This window comes from Hemiscyllium ocellatum, chromosome 26, assembly GCF_020745735.1.
Source record: "Hemiscyllium ocellatum isolate sHemOce1 chromosome 26, sHemOce1.pat.X.cur, whole genome shotgun sequence".
Lineage (NCBI taxonomy): Eukaryota > Metazoa > Chordata > Chondrichthyes > Orectolobiformes > Hemiscylliidae > Hemiscyllium > Hemiscyllium ocellatum.
In genome coordinates this window covers 27,496,754-27,520,035 of record NC_083426.1, presented here as the reverse complement: position 1 = coordinate 27,520,035, position 23,282 = coordinate 27,496,754, and positions in this window count along the sequence as shown.

Genomic DNA, 23,282 nt, shown 5'->3' with positions numbered 1-23,282 from the left:
GTTTGGGTGAAATGCAGTTTGGAGGGGTAATGTTGGCTGAATGATCTGCTTCCACTCTGTAGTGATTCTATAATTGCATTTTAACAGCTGGTTTCTGAGCTGTTTGCCTTTCATGCAATACTCCCTCTTTATTCTCATAGGCTTGTCTTTTTAAACCAATTTCAGTCATTGCAACTGTTTATTTCAGATGTTAGGTCTCTCCTACTCTAATCCTGACTCCTCCAAACTGATGTGCCTGAATTCACCATTTCCCATCAATCTTGCTACTTCATGAAAACCATTTTCCTCAGTTCACCTTTTGCTCCTTTGTTCTTGCATAAGCTCATCAGAAATAGGAACAAGAGAATATCATTCAGCCCATCAAAATGATCGTAGTTGATCTTTGGTTTAAACTCCCTGTCCATCAACACTTAGTTTGCATCCTAATATGGTCATGAAGCTCAGGAACTCAATACAGCCTTGTCCCAAGCATCCAGAAAGGATTGAACTTCAGGTGAGATGAGGTGACAGTGAGTGCCCTTGACATTGATTCTTTGTTTAACCAAATGTGACATTAAGGACCTAGAGCAAATTGTGAGTCAATGGAAATCAGAAGGAAAGCACTTGCTGATTATAATCATACCAAATACAAAGGAAGTTAATGTTTATTCAAGACCAGTTATCTTAATCAATATACATTACTGCAGAAGTTCCTTAAAGTCCCAGGTCCAGCATCTCTGGGTGCTTTATCAATGATATACCCATAAGTAGCGATGTTTCTTAATGATTGCACAATGTTCATCATCATTCTCCACTCCAGAGGTACTGTCCATATGAGCAAGGCCTAGACAACAGCTTAGGTAAGTGGCAAGAAATATCTGTGCCACAAAAGTGCCAAGCAGCATTTATCTCAAATAAGAGATAACCTAAGCAACTCCTATTGATATTCAATGGTCTTATCACCCCTGTATCCTCTATTATCACCATCCTGAGAGTTACCATTCCCCAGAAATTGAAATGGACTAGCCATATAAATGCAGTGGCTGCAAGACCAAGTATGAGGCTGGGAATTCTGTGACATGTTACTCATCCCTGACTGACTAAATCTGGTCCAATATCTAAAAGGCACAAGGCAGGCAGATGATGAAATACCTTTCACTTGACTGTGTGGCCATACCTCCAACAACAATCAGGAAGCTTGACACCAACTGGTCAAAGCATTGCATCCAATACTTTCAAAAAGTACTCTCTTCACCTTAATGCACAGTGGTAGCAGTGTGTACCTACAGATACAGTGCAGTAATTTACCATTTCTGACAAATTTCTTCCAAGGTTGCAACCTTCAATGACTGGGAGGACAAAAGCAGCAGATTCATGGGAACACCACCACTTGCAATTTCCCCTCCAAGCCACTCTTCAAGAGCATCTCTGGTTTCTCTAAAAATTCATCATAAATCCTGACCTGATCTGACATCACCATCTGTCATAGGTGCAGTGATGGGATTTTTACCTTGAGCAAGCTACTTGTGTCTGATTAGGCATGACTTATGTTCGCTTTCAAAATATGAGAACTAGAGTTATGTAACATGGTATGAAACAGTTTAATTTTGTTCTGCTGTTCCTGGGCTCTACCTATGTTACAATCAATTGCTCAGTACTAATCCAGACAACATATGTAATTTACTTGCAAACTGAGGCATGCTTCTGTCCATGTTTCTTGCTGCAAATGGCTCCAGTAAGATAAAGGCCTTAAAACCATCAGGTTACATTTTATTATACAATGGTGAGACCATGAACATGTTTCCCAAAGGTATATTGCATACCAGCAGTGAGATACAACATATTGCAGGAAAAAGCCATTGTTAGAGCAGTAATAGGAACTGTTTGAAATCAACAGTGTGTTCAAATGAGTAAAAAATGAGGTCTGCAGATGCTGGAGATCACAGTTGAACATGTGTTGCTGGTTAAAGCACAGCAGGTCAGACAGCATCCAAGGAATAGGAAATTCGACGTTTCGGGCATAAGCCATGAAGGGCTTATGCCCGAAACGTCGAATTTCCTATTCCTTGGATGCTGCCTGACTTGCTGTGCTTTAACCAGCAACACATGTTCAAGTGTGTTCAAATGACTCTGGTAAGCTTGGGTTTCCGCATATGGGAGTTAGTACCACATGCAATATTGGATCTATAACAATTCCTCACAGATAAAGCAATTCAATTTCTTTTTTTGTTGTTCACATGCCTTGTTGATAAAATAAAATATTCAGGTCTATTTATTAAGGATTTGAGAAGTTTGTGTTGCACAGGTGGGGAAGATGTACACTTATCTGAGTTGGTAACTTTGTCGGAACAAAGTTTGAATTGTATGATTATATTGGATTACAATATACAGAATGTATAAAGATGTATACAGAACATATACCCACTTAAAGGTGCATCACAACAGAGATCTGCATTCCTCCTACTATAATTTATGAAGCATCACAGCAAAAGAAAACTCATTTTAAATAACAACTGCTTGTAAAACATATATTTAAGATAATTTGAGTAGAGGTCAATCCTGACCATCAGAAGCTAAATATCTACCACAGCAAACACCTCAAATACACAATTAAGATTTTGGTGTGTAGGGTAAAGAAAGTCCAAATTTGTTGTAGAAGTGTTAACGGCAGATTACATTCAGCTTTTCTTTGGTATTGAGCACATAAACAGATTCATAAATGAAGCAAACCATTTCAGAAACAGAAAGAGATGAGAGTTCACAAGAATTCAGCCAGGGAATTCAGCAGTTAATTCATGTTATAGTCACACCACAACTTTAGCATGGAAACAATATAGGCTGACATTTAACACCCTATCCAATGATGGTTAAAAAAAAAATGTTTTCCCACATTGTCCATCTTCTGTTATATAATATGGCTGTGGAAGAGGATTGACATCTTTAGATGGCCAAAATGGGCCTTAACTGGCTTAATTGGGGAGGGTTAGTGGGTTGAAGAGAAATAGGAAGGCAGCAGATTACCACCTGTCCTAGTTCGTATGCCCTCTTACCAAAAACATAGCCGATGAATGTCCAGAAAATTAAGCCCATGTTTTTTCTTTGTACTAGCACAAACTTCTCATATGGTCACCCAGGGTTGCATGAATTGGATTCCACACTAATTTAAAACTGTGAAAATGTCCAACTCTTCCTCAAGCCTTTACAGAGCTTATTTTAATAATTTCAAAAGTTAAAACGATACCTGCAATGTAACTGTTCAAGCAGAGAATGTAAATGAGAAAGTTTCCATAGTTTACTATAGAGCTAGCATTTCCTTGTCCTCATGTGGTGAAAGGCATGCCATTGAGGACCTCTCTGCACTGATTTCTGTTGAAAAGTTGTAAACAGCAAAACATAGCTCCACTAGAGATAATATTACTGCCATTTGCAAGGAGCACAAAGTACAGGTGGCACAAATGCAGAAACATTTCTCCTACAAACATCGTGGCTGGTGCCATTAAGGTCCATGGGCACTGGGTTAGAAGAGTCTCTGACTGCAACATTTGGCAAGATATAAATGTGGTTATTTCCAAGTGGATCAACTGCTTGGTTTGACCACAAGCTGATCACTGGTTACCCAGGCAAGTTCTCAGCATCTGGACAAAGGCAGAAAGGAGAACTGTGCTTTTGTTCAGAATTATAGAGTCATACTCATAAAGCTGTATAACATGGAAACAAATCCTTCAGTCCAACTCATCCATGCCAGTCAGATATCCTAAAATTAATCTAGTCCCATTTGCCAGCATTTGGCCCATATCCCTCTAAATCCTTCCCATTCATATACCCATCAGATGCCTTTTAAATGTTGGAATTGTACCAGCCTCCACCACTTCCTCTGGCAGTTCCTTCTATTCACACACACACACAGTGTGAAACAAATTGTCCCTGAGGTCCACACTTAAATCCTTCTCCTCTCACTTAAACCTATGCCATGTAGTTCTGGACTCCCCAACGCTGGGGAAAAGACCTTGGTTATTCATTCGATCCATGCCCCTATTGATTTTATAAACCTCTATAAGATCACCACTCAGCCTCTGATGCTGCAGGGAATATAGCCCCAGCTTATGCAGCATCTCCCTTTCGCTCAAACCCTCCAACCCTGGCAACATTGCTGAATATCTTTTCTGAACTCTTTCAAGTTTCACATCATCCTTCCTAAAACAGTGAGACCAGAATTGAATGCAATATTCCAATAGTTGGCTAACCAATGTCCTGTACAGCTGCAACATGACTTTCCAACTCCTATACTCATTGCACTGACCAATAAAGGCAAGCTTGCCAAATGCTTCCTTCACTATCTCCCTTGTCTTCCTGTGACTCCACTTTCAAGGAACTATGAACCTGTACCTCAAGGGCTCTTTGTTCAGGAACACTCCCCAAGGCGTTACCTGATTTGCCTTCCAAAAATGCCTTCCAAAAGTCCTAATCTGATTAGAGAGATTAAGAGATGGTTGTAACGCAACACTTTTTATAAATGTAAAAACATGTAAAAGTTGAATTCAGTTCTATTATTCAAAATCTGACTTTCTAGAATAGAGGAGTATATATAAGATGGAAGTATGAGGCTTATAGTAATTCTAACATGAGATGAAGCATATCCATGTTGGTCATGAGTGCTGTTGGATATTGTTAGTAATCAAACCTGTATGCATAGCAATTTGAGTAGTGTCCAAGGTAATTAGTCCACTCAGAAGGATATGGCATTTGAAGATGCATCTAACGACCTTGATCATTTCTATGAGATAATTGAACTTCTTCTGTTATTACATCCAGATCCTCAGTGTTTGGCTCTTGCCAAATACAATTTTAGACATTCAGATGAATAATGCAGCCAATGAAGAGCCCTGTTAGCGTTAGCCACACATAGCTGTCATGCAAAATCTCCTGAGATTGGCTTATTGTCTGTATTTTATCGAATTGTCATGGGTTAATCACATGTAACATTCTCTGTATTTATTTTTGATTTAGACTCCAATATATATTAACTATAATATTTTAAAATTATAATTAATTAGTACTGAAAAGAGGGGAGACTTTGAATCCACGGATAAAAAAAATCAAATTTGGAAGTATAAATCTTTAATTTTAGAAATATCTTCAAAGTTTGTGAGAAGATTTGCAGCTCAGGTGCTCGTTGTTGTGGTTCTGTTCGCCGAGCTGGGAATTTGTGTTGCAGACGTTTCATTCCCTGTCTAGGTGACATCCTTAGTGCTTGGGATCCTCCTGTGAAGCGCTTCTGTGATCTTTCCTCCGCCATTTGTAGTGGTTTGAATCTGCCGCTGCCAGTTGTCAGTTCCAGTTCCAGTTCCAACTGAAAATAGAAATATCTATTTTCCCCTAAATGAATGTTCCAGCTAAATTACTAAGACCTGAACTATTTTGCCATATGATATTGCTTTTGGCATTGTGTGTATTTTGGGTGAGTTTTCATTGATTTCTCTTTTTCAAAATTGCCTGATTTTAACTTCCATTGACGTTACTGAAAAAAGGATATCTGAGTATTATAGAACGTTGTGGCTGATCTGCAAAAACAGCTTAATGCCTAATTAAAATGCAAGACTTATTCCAACTGTTAGTTTAGCCAGAACAATACGGAAAGGCCATAAAGACCTTTTGTGTTTATAGACCCATGTGTCTGGAAAACCTAGAAAGTCATCTGCAGCTTTAAAATTGTGGAAATTCAATTGATTCAACTCTATTTGAAGGACAACAAATATTGGTCTTCCATTTCTGTTCACCCTGATATATTAAACTGATTTCATTCACAACTTTTTCAAGATTTGCCAACTAATTTCCAGGAACAATTGACTTAATTATTTCTCTTTTTTTAAAACATGTTTAAAAGAAGGTTTTTAGATTACATCATATGCCAGCAAACAAAAGGTAACATTTCGATCACAGATAAATCAGGCGAATTCTATTCTCCTGGGTCACCTTAAAAGGCATCCCAGCAGAGTGTCAAGTGTCTGTTAATGTTACTGAAGCTGTACGTTTTCTAAGGTGCTTATCAGGGGTAAGGTTATGTAGTCTCAAATCTTTTCTTGAATTTGAGACCAAACCTTTTAAAGTGCCCCATTTGAGCAAGTGTTGGTTAAACTATCTGAAGATATCAACCTGAGATTTGCCTTCTTAATATTACTTGGGAATTATTTTAACACTGTCAGGTATGTTGCCATTGTACGAAATAAATCTTTTTGAGAACTTTCATCCATTTTAACAGGCATTTGAAATGTCATTTCACTATAAACTTAAATTGATTTTGAGCCTTATTTAATATTTTGAAACCTGCAATGAAAGCAATGAACTAATTCAAGTGTTTTGGTTCATAGAAAATAACAAAACTTCTGCAGGTTTATGACTTGGACTCTGCAGTACAAGTTCATGCAGTTCTTTAAAAATAATCAATCATTTTAATAGCATAATAGGATTTACTTTCCAGCCAATGATTTTTGAAAATTCATGCTACTTTAATGCTGACTAGTGATGCAATAGATCACCAATTGTTATAGCATTGTAAATATTGAGATGGCGAATTTCACAACAGAGAGATACTCTGATAGATTAACATCAATTCATAAGCCCTGTCTTCAACATTAACTGGTTCGCTGCAAAATATTATTTTACTTATGCTTTGCTGGATAAATAATATTATAGCCTAAAATCTGCATGCTTGGAGCTTATCAATATTGTACGTATATATCAAAAATATAGTGCTCATGCACTTTCTGCCTATCACAATTTGTTTCCTGTCACACATCAATACTCATCATACTTACATCTGATATAAACATTTACTGTCTCCTTATGACAAATAGCTATCACTCTTCTTAATGGGACATACTGCATCTCGTTATTTTAGAGTGTTGACCTTTTCATTAGGCCAGTCAAGGTTCTATAATGGGCATCGATTGCTAGTTGTGACTTTAAAAAGTAGGCAAACAGTGCACTGTGAATAAGTGCATCTAAACATAGAGGATGATGGAGAAGTGGTAGGGGAAAGATTTAAAAGGGACCTAAGGGGCAAAGTTTTCATGCAGAGGGTTGTATGTGTATAAACTGAGCTGCCAGCAGAAGTGGTGGAGGCTGGTACAATTACAACATCTGGAAGGGTTTAGAGGGATACGGGCCAAGTGCTGGCAGGTGGAACTGGATTAGGTTAGGATACACAGACACCTTTTTAGGATACAATGTTTGCTGGTTGTATCTACATTTTGCCCTGCTTACTTCAGTCATGAGCTACTAGGCAGCAGACTCCTCCACTCTGCGTTGACATCATTGTCCTCCAGTCATTCATTTGAATAGTGAAGTTCATGGGTTTGGATGGAGCAGGACACGGTTTGGATGGTGTTAGTCATGAAATTGAATCATGAAGGCCATATGTTTACATGGCACTGGCCAAAGATTTGGATGGTGCTGGTCATGAGTTTCATGGATCACCATCCATTCAGTGTGTCATTGAGTGATTAGCTCAGTGCACAAAGTTACATTATTAACTAACTCACTTGTAACAGTGATTCAAATAGTCCTAGAGAATGCTGGATTTGCTTGCTCATGAGCTTAGGGTAAACTCAAAGTAACGTAGGAAGTTATTTTGATCTATTTCATGGCCTCTTTGCTCACTATTTTGCTTCTGATATGGTTCATCATAGCTGCTAATTAATTAAATGGTGTAATGATAAAATCTAATTCATTCAAAGTCTATTTCAGTAATATCACATGCTTGCGCTACATTATATATCCACACCTAAAATAAACTAACAAATACACAATTGGTGTTTCAGGGATCACTGATAAACTCAGATTTAAACATAAGAGTACAGAACAAAAACGAAAGGAAGTACAAATGGGAACACTATTTGATATAAATGCTAAGAGGTAACACTACTATAGTAGACAGGACAAAATTAGTTGGACATTGAGACTGACTGCAGAGCGCATAACTGTTACAACTTGTGAAGAAGGTAAACCTGGTAGAAAATCTGTTAAGTTGTTTCCATAAATTCCTCCCCAGTTGCAGATTCTGACCCCAGGTAGGAGTAGATTAACCTGACATTAAGAAATACAGCACAGCTAATGTTAGCTGTGCAGCAGAAATTCAAATGATCCCATCAAGCTGCCAAGTCCTTTGATTTGTAGTTGTAGTGTCTAATAATCTAACCTGACAATACTACTTCTCCTGAGATTACCTCCACAGGACACATTAATCAAACTATTGAAATGATGTAATCATCAAGACAAGTCACTCTAACAACACATTTGCTAAATCACCATCTGGCTGTGCAAAAGTGAAATTTGAAATAAATAAGCTATTTCTTATTTAATCTATGAATATGTTTGCTCACTTCTTATTGATAGTTGAAAGGTTTAGAGAAATTGACCAAACGAGATCCAGATAAAATGTGAAATATATTTTTGAAATTTTTAATGATAATTTGCAACAGCTGGCCATTATAACTTGCACAACTGAGATCGGGAAATTTAGAATGAAACAATGAAAAATATCTTAATTCACCTTTGCAGGTTATTAAATTGAAAATAGTGAATTTATCACATCACAAAAGCAAACATAGTCAGGCCTGACGCTGTGATGAGGAGAAAGATCTTAATAAATAATTTTAAAATGTTAATGTCAAGGTGTGCAAGTTTGGAAGAAAGTACAGGCATCCTTTCTAAGATCTAATAAACATGAGAAATTAACTTTTTTGAACAAAATGGAGGATTGCTTGTTTATCACTGTAGTCAGTGAGCTGCTTATGAAACCATGGAAACTTACAACTTTAATTAAGAAATCTTGAAAGTGCAGAAGGAAATACTCACTAAAAGGAAACTGAGTGGGCTTGGATGCTCAAACCAAAACAGATATCGCGGAAGAAGCTCAACAGCTCAGGCAGCATCTGTGGAGAGAAAGCAGAGTTAATATTTAGGTCTAGTAACCCTTCTTCAAATTTCCAGCATTCACAATTCTTTGTCTTTCCATGTTCAATTGAAGTGAGTTTGAAATCGGTCAGAGTGCAAAATTAAGAGGTAGTGTAATATGATTCTGTCAGATTTCTTCTGAGGAGATTTTCTCCACTGCTTTGTCAGTAGTCCCTTTTTTGTTCTAGAGAAAAGCAAATGTTTTGCTACATTTTGTGAAAAGACCAATTCCATCACATTGTGTCCTGGATTGCCCAGTTTTTCTTAGTTCGGATGCATTGAAAACAGAGATTACTCTTTTTAGTTTTGTAACTAATGAAAAGTGTTTAAAAACAATTTTCTACATTTATTAAAACAAGCTGTCTTAACTTAAGCGGAGCTAGCCCCAGTGATGGGGGAATAGTTTCTCTGGTGGCTCCAGGACTATTGAACATGCCAGGATGAGGGGACCGTTGGATATGGCAACAGGATGGAGAAGCTTTGTAAATATGTTGGCTCTCCAGCATCCACCTGCAGCTCTCTGTTTTGCTTCATTTTGTGACTTTAGAGAGGCTTTGCATGGAAATGGCATAAAGGTTGTTCAAAGGACAAAAAACTTTGTTCAGTTGGCTAGATATGAGATGATGGAATTTCCCCTTTTGAAAAAATCCAGTTTGACAGGATGTTGGTGGTAGTTACTCAATACCACAGCTGTTCTAGGAAAAATAGAGAAAGGTGCACAGTTTACATTTAGTGATGTTTCTAGAATCATGATTACAAACCGAATATAAAAGGTGGAAATGAACAAGCATTTTTGTTGCACTCTGCAAGAGGTTAGGAACCAGAATGCTCTCTTTTTACATAAATATAAGATTCATTTGTGGATCTCAACAGGGAATTGGACAAATTATTGAAGAGAATCATCACGTGGAGGTATCAACAATTGGCATTGAAAATGGACAAACTGATTTACAGCTAGAGACAACTGAAAAATCTTCTTGAAGGACCATCATTTGTGTTTTAATTTTTCAATAATCTCATAAGGGAGATCATTATTTTCACTTTCTTAAAATCATTTGCCCTGTTCGATCATCCTACCTGGTTCATTAATGCCATTCAGGGAAGAAAATCAATGGTCCTTACCTGATCTAACCAACAGAAGACCACAAGATATAAAAGCATAATGAGGCCATTCAGCCCATCAGACCTGCTCTGCCATTTGATCATGGTTGATATGTTTCTCAACCCCATTCTCTTGCCTCCTCCCTGTAACTCTTGATCCCCTCACCAATCAAGAACTTATCTATCACTGTCTTAAAGATAGAGCAGGACTTACACACTTAACGATAAGATTATGGGGAGTGTTACTGAACGAAGAGACCTTGGAATTCAGTTTTATAGCTCCTTGAAAGTGGAGTCACAGGTAGATAGGATAGTGAAGAAGGGGTTTGGTATGCTTGCCTTTATTCGCCAGAGTATTGAGTGTAGAAGTTGGGAGGTCATAATGCAGCTGTACAGGACATTGGTTAGGCCACTTTTGGAATATTGTGTGCAGTTCTGGTCTCCCTCCTATTGGAAGGATGTTGTGAGATTTGAAAAAGTACAGAAAAGATTTACAAGAATGTTTCTGGATTGGAGGATTTGAGCTAAAGGGAGAGGCTGAATAGGCTGGGGCTGTTTTCCCTAAAGTGCTGGAAGCTGAGGGGTGACCTCATACAGGTTTATAAAATTATGAGGGGCATGGAAAGGGTAAATAGACAATGTATTTCCCTTGGGGTGGGGGAGTCCAGAACTAGAGGGCATAGGTTTAGGGTGAGAGGAAAAAATTTGAAAAGGACCTAAGGGGCAACTTTTTCATGCAGAAGGTGGTGCGTGTATGGAATGAGCTGTCAGAAGAAGTGGCGGAGGCTGGTACAATTACAACAATTATAAGGCATCTGGATGAGTATATGAATAGGAAGGGTTTAGAGGGATGTGAGCCAAATGCTGGCAAATGGGACTAGATTAGGTTGGAATATCTGGTCAGCATGGACGAGTTGGATTGAAGTGCTGCATGTCTCTATGACTCTGTGACTCCGTTGGAGTGCAATCAATGATATACTTTGGGGAGATAATTGCTGATGCCAGACCAGGCAGAAAATGATACACAAAAAGTTAAATATTAGTTAGAAAAGTTTTAACAGATAACAAATCATTACAAGATAAAGATTGTTACTGGTTGAAAGACACCTTGGTTGTATACTGGACAGCAATACCGAAGCATGTATAGTGCTTTGTGAATGCAAAGCATAAAACTGTATAACCACAAGTCATGAAAATTTGAATCAAACCCCTCATTATTGTGCTGGACATATCATTCATTCTCATTAAAAAAAAATATGTTACTAAGAAGGATTGAAGTCTAAAGGAAATTTACAGCCTTTTCCTGAATTAACTATGGTCCTATTCAAGGTTATTTTCTCTCCTCTCAGGAGAGCAATTGGGGATTGTTTAAAGAATACAGTCTACATTGTTATTAATAAAAAAAAACATTGCTTGGAAATCTGAAATAAAAAGAAAATGCTGAGACAAACTCAACACATCTGTCAGCATTTATAGACAGGGGAAGAGAGTTAATATTTTGATCCTTTTGAAACTGAACAGAGCTGGATATGGTTCTTTTTTATGCTGTTGACTAAGGAGGAGGAGGAACAGATAGTGAGAGTGTCCAGAGCAGGGAAATAAAAACAAATGCAGTAATCATAATGGTAAAGGAGAGGTAGAGATGTAATATTTGGTGTGAGAAGGAGAAGATGAGTCTTTGGTGCAGAAAACAAAGCCAACAAGACACAAGTAAGACACAGCCAAGCGAGTGCTGCAGGCTATATAAGGGAAATGGAGAATAGAGATCATAGTCTGAAGTTGTGGAACGCAATATTGAGTCTTAGAGGCTGTAAATTGCCTAAGCAGAAAATGATGCATTTTTCTTCTAGCTTCATTGGAACACTGTAGCAAGCCCGGGATAGAAATGTTAGCATGAGAACTAGTTGGTTTGTTGACATGACAAGGCAGCTGTGTTGACTGGTTGAGGGAAAATTGCTACAGAGATTGGTCCCTTCTAGTTAATCAAGAAAAGATGATAAGATTCAGTGATCCCAAATTTACATTTCAAATTAAGAAGACAGCAGAGTGGGAGGACTTTCAGATGGGTAACTTGGTGGAAAAAATCTACCAATGGTAACTGGTGGTTTCCTGCTTGATAACAAACTGGAGCTGCCTTTTGGGCTGTGTTGAGTTTGCACATTCTCCCCATGTCTGCATGGGTTTCCTCCGGGTGCTCCGGTTTCCTCCCACAGTCCAAAAGTGTGCAGATTAGGTGAATTGGCCATGTTAAATTGCCCGTAGTGTTAGATGAAGGGGTAAATGTAAGGGAATGGGTCTGGGTGGGTTGCTCTTTGGAGGGTCGGTGTGGACTTGTTGGGCCGAAGGGCCTGTTTCCACACTTTAAGTAATCTAATCTAATCCAGTCTAGAAAGCAGCCAATGAGAAAACAACAGTCCCTCATTGTATGAGGGAAGAACAGGAATGGGAGGCTGCAGCAGTTTTTTGCTGATTATGGAGATTCAATCATCCAGAAATAAGCTTAGTGGATGGGGGAAAGCAGGCCTGTCACATGTATTGCAATAACAGTACTTCTGTCAGGAGGTTGGCTTTCTCTACTTCTTTCATGTTCCAGAATTTCTGAGCATTGGGAATCAGGTACCCATGTATTAGAAATTAAATTTTTTATTAAAATTGAATTTCCACTATTTCTTTTAAAGATGTTAGAGATGGAACTGTCTTCTGAGAGTGAGTTTGGTGCCCACTCTCCGAATCCCCTCATTATAATGGGTGATGGGCTGCTTGATGTCAGATGTCAGAGGTTTGACATTTTTAACTTTCCATCATTTCTTATGGTTAAATTTCCATCCAATGTAAAGGAATTATAAAGAAAAGCACAAATGGTTTATCTTTAAAAATGCAAGAAATATAGATAAAAATTCTTAACAGTTAGATATCCATCCAATGTGAAAGATTTGATTTTAAAAAACGTGATTGGTTTATTGCTGAAAATTAAAAATATAAGGATAAAAATAAACCCAAATGTTTAAGTTTCCATCCGATGTTAAATGCTTATAAGAAGAACATAATTGGTTTCCAATTAAAATTGCATAAAATATAGATTAAAATTATATTTTTACATTGTATGAATCAATGTTTTCAATCATTCTTAAGTTATAAAATGAAGAATCTTTGAAAAATCTTTTTAGAAATTAGCATGTGTTTATTATCCTCATTCTCATTTGAAGACTGGAAGAATATACCTTTACCCGCTCTTACTCAGCTTCAGTCATTTCTTTTTTTCTGGTCAAGGTCCTTCTGGGGATGTTTATCCAAATTGGTTTTCAACGGACTACTCCACTGCTCATAAACAGCAGGTCTTGACTCATTCATCCCACGTCTTTTACCTGCAGGTTTCCAGGAGAACTGGCCAGATGGATCGTCACTCTTGAGGCTGACCCACAGACTAGCTTGCCCAGTTTGTCTGACACTACAGGTCCTAGAGAACATGTTAGTATATCAGTGTACACAATAACAACATGCTCCAATCTTCTGAAGCACAGTTGGGGATTTACCTCAGCAGAAATTACTATACTAAGGCAACAGCTGGCAATTAAACAAGAATTCTCAAAGCCAGTTTGGAGGCTGGAAAATTTTGTTTAATAGATTTGAAGTTTTATTTTCAAATGAAGAAGAGAACACCTGATCAACCATTTTAACATGGCCAAGTTCTGTTGGTCTCTCATTAATTGCTAGAGGTCGAACTACTACATATACTACAAATTGTCACTCCTTGGGAATCTTTCTTGAATTTCAATTTTCACCGCTAATGGTTATAACAAGGTTGAATCTTAAGTTGGTCTCTCATTAATTGCTAGAGGTTTTACCTACTACAGATCATATTAATCCCTGCTTTTAAAAAAATGTAATTTTAAAACAGGGATTAATAAGATCTGTAGTAGGTAGACCTCTAGCAATTAGAGAGACACCAACTGAAGAGTCAGCCTTGTTATAAATATTAGTGGTGAAAATTGAAATCCAAGATTCCCGAAGAGTGACAATCTCAGACAGTTTGTACTTTTCCCTGTTTTTAGCAAAACAGCAAGCTCCATATTTCTGAAGATTCTAATGATGGCTCCTTCAGAAATGTGGAGCTGTAGTTCCATTCAGATAGATTTCTTGTGGTGCAGAACTCTAGGGATAGCAAACCATTACCCCTCTTCACGGCAGTGAGCTGACATATTCTGGAATTTACAGATCAAGAATCATTGTCAGATGGTAAGTATATAAGGCAAACATGTGGGGCTCTTGTGGTGCGGCAATGATATCCCTATCTCTGAGTCAGAAGGCCCAGGTTTAAATCTCAGCTGCTCCAGAGGTGCTATAGCACATCTAAACAGGTTGATTAAACTAAAGGGCTCCTATGGTAGAGTGGTAGTGTTCCTATCTTTCAATCAAGAGGTTCAAGTCAAAGCTTTGTCTAAGCTGCATGGTTGCTCCAATGTTACAGTGATCAGGTTTGACGTGCTAATCATGGGTTTGACTTTCGGTTTGGAAGTCACTGCTGTATACACATTTCAGAGGATTGCACAGTTAGTAAGAAAATCAGAGGGAATACTGGTTCAAGTCCCACCTCCTCCTATATGTGTACTAAAACATCCTTGAACAGATTGATTAGAAGGTATCAATAAGGTTCGGTGCTGGAGTTGGAGTGGGGAGGTGTAGGTTGCCTTGGTGGTGGAGATAGTTGGATAAGATGCCAGGTGGGTAGAATTCCAAGGGGTTAGGCAGTAAAGGGCCAGGTGGATAATTGGGGAGGGTGCAAAGTGACAAAGTGGACAAGTAAGTAAAGCAGTATTTAGACTTGGTTAGATGACTGGGAGAGATTGGGTCCAGGTAAGGATATGGTGTATTGGGTCCTGGATGAGGGTTGTGGCTGATGCAAGGGAAGAGAGATCCTTGAGTGGGTCTGGAGGCAGATTGAGTACAGACCAACAGTGTTGGGGGCTGTGGTTTGGAGTGGGGTGAGGGAAGAATACCAAGTTCATTGGGGTGGAGGCAGATCAGTTCCAGAGCAGGTGAATGGGGAATACCAAAGCTGGGAAAGGGAGGAATGGGAGAAGGTGGGTGTTGACTCTGGAGTGGAATGGGACTGTCAAGTCCTGGTCTGTGGAGTTGCCATGTCAGTGTCTGGGGATGCAAAGAGTCTGGAGGAGGTATAGTTAGGTATGTGTGAGGTCAGTATGGTGTCGGTTCAGTTGGAGTTAGGCCATAGATTTCATTGCCTAACTTTTCTGCATAACTAGTTAATGAATTTCATTAGAGCCTTCTGAATTCTCCAATTTGAATGGAGACATTTGGAAGGTTTAAAGAGGAGAGGAATTGCCCAGAGGAATCTGAATTTCTCTGTAAATTCCTCAGAGTCTGCTAAAAAGAGGACTCCACAGGGTCCATACACGTAACTCTTATTTATATTGTCCATCTAGAAAATCTAGATAATTTTGCCAATATTTAGTGCTAGAAATGTTCCGCTCAGCGAGAATGGTGATCAAAAATCTCTGTTGTAGGTTCCAATTAGAAAGTACAAAGAACATCTTAAAACCATATCCAACTCAAATATTGTTATTCAGTCAAACTTCAAATCCATAAATTAACTTCATTCGCTCTTGTCAAATAATCTAAGTCAACATTAGATTATCAGTGCCAATGTTAATCAAATCAAAAAGACTTGCAGAAGCAAGAGTATAAATTGGAATATGCATATCCATAAGCTTTCCTTTAAAGCACTCTTGAAATGTTGAAAATGACTAAAAGGTTTATTTTTTCAAAACTGCAAATAAATCACTAGGGATACATTTCTTGTCTCAGCACTATCTCAGCTTGTATGCTAAAAAGGTAATTGCATAAATAAAATTCACAGAATGGTTATATTACAGAAGGGGACCAATTGATCCATTGTATTAATACTAACTCTCTGTGGATACAATTGACCTAGTCTCATTCTCCAGCCTTTTCCCTGTAGCTCTGCAAATTTCTTCTCTTTAGATAGTTATCCAATTTCTTTTTGAAAATCTTGATTCAATCTACTTACAGCACATTCTCGGTCAGCACATTTTGGATTCTAATCAGTCATTCCATAATAATAATCCTCCCCCCAATGTCATCTCTAGTTCTTTTCTTTGTTTTATTACTGTGTGATTGGTTTTGTGACCATTCCAACAATGGGCCTATATACTCTGCCAAGTGTTCTCATGATTTTGAACAGTTCTACCAAGTCCTCTTAACCTTCTCATCCCCAAGGAGAATGACTGGCGTAATTAATCTATCTTATTATATGAAGTCCTTCATCCACAGGGCCATTCATCTAAGTCTTACTGCATCCTGTCCAATGGCTTCAACATCCTTTCAAAGGTGTGGTGCTCAGAAATGCCCTGAAGAGTCCAAACCAGCATCTTATAGAGCTTTGTCATATCTACCTTGTTTTTGTGCTCGAGGCCACTATTCCTATGTCTTATTAATCATTCTCTCAAATTATCCCAAAGCATTCAATAATCTCCAGATCCTCCTGCTCCTGCATCCCTTTTATATTTTATTTATATTGCCTGTCTTCATTCTTTCAACCAAATTAAATAACTTCACACTTTTCTGCATTAATTTTCATTTGCCACATGTTTAGTGATTCTATTGGCTTGTCTGTCCTCTTGAAGTCCATCACTGTCATTATCAGAGTTCACAGGTTTTCTGGTGGTTCACAAATTTTGAAGCTGTGTCCTACATTCCCAATTCTAGTCTTTAAATCGAGATTGAGGAAAGCAGGGACCAGTATTGACATCTGGAGAACCTATTAACCAATTTGTGTGAAAAACAGCCACTCACTATTGCTCTTTGATTTCTATCAGTCATTTGTTTCCTGATGAAGGGCTTTTGCACGAAACATAAATTTTCCTGCTCCTCAGATGCTGCCTGCCCTGCTGTGCTTTTCCAGCATCACTCTAATCTAGACTCTGTTTATGCATGCTGTCACTCTCCCTTTTATTCCAGGAGCTTCAACATTGCCGAAAAACCTGTTGTATAGCTCTTTATCATACATTATTTGGAAAGCCATATACACTGCACCAATGACCTGATCCTTATCAATCCTATCCATTGCCTCACCTAAAGCATTGAGCATATTAGTTAAGTATGATATTCCCTTATAAATTCAAGTTGACTCCATTTAGTTAAGCCACATTGGCCCTAGTGACTATAAATTTTATCCTGGAATATTGTTTTCTAAAACTTTTCCTAACACAATTTTTTAACTGACTGGTAAATATTTGCTGATCTTATCCTCTCATGATTTTCTGAAAGGAAGAGCAAAAATTGCAATTCTCAGTTGAGGATAACATTTTTGAGATATAGGCCCAGATCTTCTGGTCTCCAGATGAGTCAGAATGTCAATGAGCAATAACCCATGCATATCCATGCTGAACAAGAAGACTTTTGTCTCACCACTCAACATTTGGTTGGAAAGTGGGACTTTTTGATCTCAGTGTTAGGAAGCTCATTGCTGGATATCTCACCCGATTTTCCCAAATTTCTCATCATGGTCCACAGCCGGAACAATTCCATCCACAGATTCCAATCCACATCGAAAGATATAGGCCCTAGTTTCAGCTGAAGTAACTTTTGTGACCATAAACAAGTTTAAGGCCCATTTCCATCTTCTTATCACATACACCATCTTCCTCCAGGCTTCTGATTGAAGAAACCGGATTGGTACTTTTCACCCAAAGAACAAATGCAGTTTTGGTGACAGTTTGAGAAATGCTACAATATAAATAGTTAATTGTGAAGATAAGAGAAGGTTACAAGTTTAAGAACAGCTGTAAGCCCTATCAGTCTGTTTCACCATTAAACTGGATCATGGTTGATCTGCATTTTAATTTAATTTAACTCGGTTTATAAATAAAGAAATAAAAAGACTGGTAAGGAATTAATATGTTTCTAGTCTACATAAAAACTTACATTCAGATTCTGAATCATCTGTGCAGAGGAACAACAATGCATGAATATAAATTCTTAATTCATTAGCAATGACATATTCAAAAGTGCTGTATATTTCCATGTAATAAGGCAATTGAGTTCTCTTGAGTAGAGTATATAATTTACATTAGACCTCATTCCTACTTGCTAACTCCTATGTGAAACACGTGTTTTGTTGCTTCCAACAAATATTTCAGGGTGTTTAATGTGCTTCCTTCAATATTTCCAAAGAGACTTCTGAAACCCAAGGAATGATTGCAAAGTAATCTACTGTAGTATTTTGAAAACTGTAGTTGAAAATAAAAAGGCAGTGATAGAGAGTCTCTTAGTAGCACTCAACACAAAAAGCAGTGTAACATATAATATCCAGCCTGCCACATCATTGTACACCACACAACATAAATCGCTAATTGCATCAACTTAAGATTACAAGAGCCATTTTGCTTTCCAATAATACCCACTATAACCACTTTGTTTAATTGAAATTGATTTTTCTGGGAGTAAGTAGAATTCATTTTCCTGAAAAATTAGATGTTCTGGTTAAATACACTTAATAGTAAATGGTTTTGTGTGTATCCTATCTACTGCAGCATCACAGTTCAAAGAAAAGCACAACAGAGCAAGTTTAGGCAGATGATATGAAATAATCAACAGGTAGAAGACAATACTGTTGAGGCTAGAATTTGTTGGACATGTGCTTGAATGATCAATAGCTGTGCATTCTTGTAAATGACTGTAAGATATTTATTCCTATAAAGGCTCTGAATATTTGATGCCACATATCACGCATTAATTAATATATTAATAAGAAACAAGTGAGAGATAATTCTGAAATATAGTGGAGTTTGAAGTGAATAATGCTGAGGATTTGAGCTACAGGGAGAGGCTGGATAGGCTGGGGCTGATAGAGGTTTATAAAATCATGAAGAGCATGGTTGGAATGAATAGAGAAAGTCCTTTCCTTGGAGTGGGGGAGTCCAGAACTAGAGGGCATAGGTTTAGGGTGAGAGGGAAAAAATTTAACTTTTTCACGCAGAATGTCATGCATGTATGGAATGAGCTGCCAGAGGACGTGATGGAGGCAGGTATAATTGCAGCATTTAAAAGGCATTTGAATGGATATATAAATAGGAGGGGTTTACAGGGATATGGGCCGGTTACTGGCAAGTGGGACTAGATTAGGTTAGGATATCTGCTCAGCATGGACGAGTTGGACCAAAGGGATTGTTTCCATGCTGCACATTTCTATGACTCTATGTTGCCAGTGAACTTTTTACAGCTATCTGTGCTGTTCACCCCAAAGATGTCCCATTTCATGCTCCACATCACCTGCCACAGCCATATTCTCCCAGCTCTCCTAACCTCCAGCCCAACCTGGTATCGTAACATATTGATGTGTCCAATAAACTTAATTCATTTCATGTGATATGAAAAGCACATAGAGACGACCTTGTGGTTGACAGTCCATTTAATGGTTTCAGTTGATTCAGAGTGAATGGTTGTGATGCTATGAGGATGGATCTGTCAGGGCAAGATGGTGATGGTTTGATTTATGTGGTGACAGTCACTCTTTAAGCCTGGTCTCAATGCCAGAGATCTGATTTTCCTTATCAGTTTGAAACCTTGGACTCCATCACTTGGGTCAGTTACCACCATGCAGGTAGGTAATACTTGTAATGAACCAGGAAGTCCAACATTTTTTGAGAGGTGGGTCTCTTGTCAGTTTGTCCAGTGTGGAATGTGTTCCATTTGCCATCCATAATCATCAATGTGCTCTCAAAAAGGATCAGATCTCACACTGGCTAACCTCACCACATAGACCAATGTGCACCCCCTTCAAAGTTGTGGCCCATCACACTCTGACAACAAGGTTTTCAAGGCCAAAAAACTCCAGAATGTAATGAAAATAATTCCTGCAGATCCACATCCTCTCAAAGTCTGCTGTAGATAAATGTTGACCACTGAGGCCTGCAAAATTCCCTTCAAAATTGTTTGGCATTTTATACACCGAGTATAAAAATGAATTTTAGCTTTATAAAAGTGGATGGGATTAGTGTTAATTTGAGATGTCATCAGCATCAAAACAATGAGTGAGCACTTTTTACATTCCCGCATATCCTTGCAATACAGCCCATATTGCCTGCTTGATCCCTTGTGTCTGGTTATAAGATGCCAATGAGTAAAATATGCATTTGAGGGATGAAATGTTGAGGCTGCCTTTGCCTAAATTCGAGTACAGTATGCTGTGTCTTTATACACTGAGTACACGTGAAAAAAAAAGATACTTTTTGCACCAGAGGAAGGGGCTGTGTTAAACAGCAAGTCAATTTATACATCCTGATTTATGGTCATTCAGGAAGTGGACATTTTGACTAAATGTTAGCAAGATTGTCAATTCAACCTCCAATCTCTACAAGTCAAAAGCCAGGAGAAAATCTCTTCATGTTTAATTCTGCGGCAAACCTTTGGTCTAACATCAAAATCCTTTAGCAGCACTCATTCATCGACCTGCGTGCAACATTTCCAGAACACAGAACCAAGATCAAGCTGAGAGTAAAGCTCATGGAGAAATTGATGGATACCAGCAGTTGAGCCAACGTATTTCCTCCTACTTCACTCAAGCTGGCCTTCTCAACAGTTACATAACCCGGCTGAAGTACATCCACATATTCAGAGATCTGTCTCTGGGAAGTCAGGAAGATTTCTTTTCTGGAATGCTGAGACAAAGACAGCTCAAATAGCTTCCTGCACTTGCACATACTGAACCTCTTGATTTCTATAAGGAAAACATGCCTCTCAAAGAATACTATTGACTGACAGAAAACAAAACGCTCCCACTGACAGAGAACACCATTCAGATATCTGAAATACCGTAGCCCAAAATTGTGATGATCTTGACGTAAAGAGAAAATGATATCAGACTGAATCAGTGTCATGACGCAACCTGGTGCTCCAATTATGTTTCGTAGTACAGTCAGCTATGATATTCTTCCAGCCAGCTGTTCAAAGTGGCTGTGAGGAAGGCAACAACTTGTCAGAAGAATCACAGAAAAGTGGCAACTGATCAACATTAATGATGCTGCTGGAGTTACTGAAACACATTTTTACAATTTCAAATAGGCTGCTAATGGCTGGTGATAGCTGAGTAATGTAATTCGCTTAGACAGTGTCCAATGAATGTAAATGATCTGGAAAATGTTGGGAAATCGTAAGAAAAGAGCTCATGCACTAAGGTTTCATCCCCTTAAGCAGGCTATTCACTTATCAAAGATATGCTTAAGTGAGCTTAATTGTATTCATGTATTCTAGTGATGAAAATGAAGTCAGAAATCATCGAACCAAAGAGACTTTTTAACAGCACAGAAAGAGCACCTTTGGTCCATCAGTCTTACTAACATAATCACAAGCAAGTTATGTGGTGATCCTCACTTTTGAGATACTAAATTGCGTCAATAGCCACTCAGTGGTTTTTACTATTGACTGAATGTCAGACTGGTGAAAGCTGATGTAAAATTGTCAATAATGGAGATCATTTCCACTTAGGAATAGAATTCCGATGAAGTTAACTGAGTAACCTCATCCAACCAATCTGAAGTTAGCTTGAGAGCACCAAAGCTATTTACTGTTTTGTGATTTTCTAAATGCTGCTCGCAAATAGCAAGTAGAAGACCCTATAGGAGCTTGGTAGTGTTGGAGGATGGGCAACTCTGAGTCTGACGAGCTGCTCAAGCACATTGGGGGTGTTTGGAGGATGGACTGATGAGGTGGAGCCAATTTGATCATGGTTAACAATGAGGCAGCAGTACCTGTGTTTTTTTCTGCATGTCTTCATGTGTATAATTTTTCCCATTTGCGAACAGTGGGTGAAATAGTGGAAAGATTGATCAGCTGATTAATGGTCCATTGAACCAGGTGACAGTTACTCCGTCCATGGCTCACAATTTCGAGTGGAGTGACTTGCAAAATTACTTTTATTGAATTCTTTTTTGAGTCCTGAATGGGATATGGATGCTATCACTAAAACCTCCTGGGCTTTTGGGAATCCTATGGTGCAAAACAGATTGCTGTTTCTTTTTCCACTTGGCCGTTTTCCAGGGAAAGTGATTTAAGTGTTTGGTCTGATGAATAAATGTGATGTGTTTGATTGCAGCAATCAAATTTCAAATGTGACCTGAGTGTGTTAACTCACCTGAAAGATCTTGTCATCATTTTAGTTTCAAAAATCGGACGCTGATTATTTAAAACTGGATAGATAATAAATAACCTCCGAAAGTGAAAGCAATTCATTATTTATATGTTTCCCACTCAGATACATTTTTAAAAAAAATATTTTGTTATAGAGCTCCATTGATGGAGATTTTAACATTGCAAAGTGAGGAAAAATATGGCTCCCCTCTCCACTGTGCCTTGATTACTGGGAGCAAATCTTATGAAAAATCATTAATTTCCACAAACAAAAGTCAAAATGCTGTGGATACTTGTGATCTTAAATATAAACAGACCATGCTGAAGAACTTCAGTAGGCAATATCCTGGTGAGATAGATGGAATGACCATTTTAAGACCAATAAGACTCTTCTTAAGGTCATTAAAATCAGATGCAAACTTCTCAACATGTAATTTTACTAATGTCTGGGTCATAAGCTACAAATTGAGGAGGCAATTAATTTGGGTATGGGGTAGATAGAGTGTGGTGTTGGAAAAAGCACAGCAGGTCAGGAACCTGAGGAACAGGAGAGCTGACTTTTTAGGCAGGACCCTTCATCAAGATTTAATTAGGGTAAGCAGTTTCAATCTTGCTTCCATATTAAATTGTTACAAAGAAGATCCCTGAAATAAACTGTCATAGAGTCCTACAACACAGAGACAGGCCCTTTGACCCAATTTGACCTACCAAAATATCCATCCACACTAACCCCATTTCCCTGCCCTTGGTCCATCTCCTTCTAAACCCTTCCAATTGATGTATTTGGCTGAATGCCTTTTAAATTTTGCTAATGTACCCGCTTCAACCACTTCTGCCATCAGCTCATTCCATATTCATACCATCCTCTGTGTAAAAAGGTTTCCCCTTAGGTTCCCTTTTATTCTTTCCCTTCTTACTTTAAACTAATGCCCTCTAGTCTTCGATTCCCCAACCCTGGGAAAAAGAATGAGCACATTCACTCTATCCATACCTCTCACGACCTTATACACTTCTGTAAGATGCCACCACCCCTCTCAGTCTCCTATGCTCTAAAGAAAGAAGTCCTAGCTCTCCCTGTA